Below are 2,891 nucleotides of genomic sequence, written 5' to 3' on the forward strand. Positions count from 1 at the left end.
CAAAATTAGAGCAGCCACACCAACAATAATACCAAGATTCGCTGTACTAACTTCAATATATACAAACTCCAGACTAAACAGAAACTGCACAAATTAAAAGAAAGAAGGAAAAATATTCAAAATGACAACCAATTAAATTCCAATGAAAGAAAATAAAAAACACAAAAGTAAAAATCTTAAATAACTTGCCCTTTGCTGTCAGTGAATCGATTTCACAAATCATCCCTTCAGTGCCAGCAGTCTAAATAGAAGAACTACTTCTCGCAAACATTATTGCACTAACACGTCTGCAGATGACAAAAGCCGCAATAGGGGGATTAATTAGACAGCCCAAAACGTCAAAGACATTCATTAAACATTTAGAACCATTAACCATATTCATTCAACTCTCAAAATTGTATAACAACTCTCAAAATTGTTCACTGACCCAGCAATCAAACAAATGAAGACTCACAGATTCACAGTCCACACGTTCTCAATTTCTCACCTCCTTCCTCCTGTCTACTCCGACTGCTCGTCTTCCTGAGTTCCGGCCTCCGCTCTCCCCAAGACTCCAACTCTCCAAGAGTAAGATTTAAGACTATTTAATCAAAAACAGAGAGTTAGTTACTGAGAATGGGTTGAAAATTGAAATAATTGGTTACTTGACTTACTGGGTTCATGAAATTTCAGATGAGGGACTGAGGGAGATTGAGAGTTGTGAGATGAAATTTCAAATAATCAAATCTATTAACTGGAGATCGATGGATCGGAGACCAACATCCCAACAATGAAGTATAGAGAGAAGGTTTACTTACAGTGGGTCGAAGCAAAGCCGTGGGTCGGCGGTTCAGCGGTTCGAGATTACGAATAGGAAGACTGAGACTGAGAGGCTAGCTTAGAGATAAGGCCGAACCGTCGAACTTTGCGGTGGGTCGGCGGCGACTGAAACTGAGGGACAGAGGGAGTGAGTCGAAGAGAGGCTGAGGGTCAGGGTCAGTCGAAATCTCGAATAGAGGCTAAGGGAATGAGGGATTAGGGTTAGCGACTAGATTTAGGTGGGATCGTAATCTCCTGCAGGAAGTTTGAGCTCGTATTGTGGGCCGGCTAGATTTAGGTGGGATCAAAAACATGCGACTTTGAGCTGGACCGGCGGAGAGAGAGAGAGAGTGAGAGCGAAAGTGAGAGGTGAGAGCGAGAGCGAGAGCGAGAGCGAGAGAGATTGGGACTAAGAGTGAGAGCGAGAGTGTATCGATTTCACTCTCGATAGGCTGGTGAGATGGTGAGAGTGAAAGGAAGGAGAATGACCTAATTTTTTTCAACTAAGGAGGGAAGTTTTTTGTTTTGATACGACTAAGGGAGGGAATTGAGCAGATAGGGATTTGTGTTTTGGCTAGAAAATAAATGTAAATTAATTTTTTTTTATTTTTTCTGATTTCTCAGACAACATGTGTCCCAGTAAGTGTTGTCTTAAAGTTGTCAATTTCACCAAATTCTAATTGATTACAATGTGTTGGCCGAGTTTGAGAACAAACGACAAATATAACTAACATGTCGTCTGACTAACTCAGACGACACCAAAATGTCGTATGTCGTCTGTTACGTGTCGTCTGATTCACTTTGTGTAGTAGTGTATCCTTGTGGCTGACGAAATTTGTCTTCATTGAGTTCTCTTATGAGTATGTTGAAGAGCGCCTGTTTCCCTTGTCAATTGCAATAGCAGCCGGCAATAGGTTTCCTTTGGGACCAATGTTCCTTGGTCACGTTTATCGTCTGCTTGACCATATTGTTGTTGATGAGTTGGAGAGCGTTGGTCGGTGTGGAGTTACTACATTGGTTTCTACCACCTTTCTGCAAGTATTTATCTGGGAACGGTTCAAAGGATTAAAGATGGAGCCCCTGACCATGAGTCTCTCTTTGGAATTGTATAATAATGACAAGGAGGGCAGCAAGCAAGCACAGACTGAGTATTTGCCGCCGGTACTCCCTCTGCTGTGTCGTTGGTTCAAAAGGAGACAAGATAAGACTGTGTTTGCTCCGAGCATGTTAGACGACGTGAATAATTTCATCTGGCAGCCCTATCTCCGGTCTTCTGAGTTTGAGACTTTTTCGTTTTCTGGTAGAGAAGAGCAGTGTACTACAGCTCTAGGTCGGGTTGAGCTATACATGACTGTTTGCCCAAACTTTATCCCGTCCATCAGCGAGGATAAGGAAGACTTGGATATCTTCCCCGTTGTTTATTCTCCTGACAGGGTGATGCGGCAACTTGGTTGCCTTCAGGACGTTCCTTCACCTCCACCTCGCTCTCTTAACTCTAAGATCACAAGCTTTTCTCATATGGAGCGTAGATGCGTGCTCGACTTTTCTGGCAGAATTGCGGACTTCCCATCTCAGTTGCCCGGGAACGCCGCGAGTGCTAACGCCTCCCCTGCTTATAGTTGTTATTGGAGGGGGGTGTTGTGCCGGTTCAGGCTTTTTGTGGAAGCCGGCAGTCCTCGGCTAGAGTTGGGGCCTATTACCAGCAATAGGTTGGCTAGCCCCAAGGCTGTACTGACTTATGCTGAAAAGCATAACCTCACCTATACTGAAGTGTACAGCGATGGTGCTAGAAAGATTGTTGGCTATTTAAAGGGTTTTGAAACTAAGAGGGTGAAGGGAGAGGAAAAGAAGTGCGATAAGAAGATGAGTGATAAGGGTGATGCAAGGGAACATAACGCTCAGAAGCCTATTCGGCGTTTCAAGCCCAAGGTGGATTTTGATAAATTTATGCATACAACCCAACACGGAGTCAAATTGATGATTCCCCCAAGCATGCCGCTTCAAAAGAACAAGGAGGTAAAGAAGAAAAGATCTTCAACATCCCGAGCAGGTGGTACTTCTCATGCAAGGCAAGCGAATGCTACCAGTTTTGA

The sequence above is a fragment of the Rosa rugosa genome, chromosome 1, assembly GCF_958449725.1.
Source record: "Rosa rugosa chromosome 1, drRosRugo1.1, whole genome shotgun sequence".
In the NCBI taxonomy this organism is placed as follows: Eukaryota; Viridiplantae; Streptophyta; class Magnoliopsida; order Rosales; family Rosaceae; genus Rosa; species Rosa rugosa.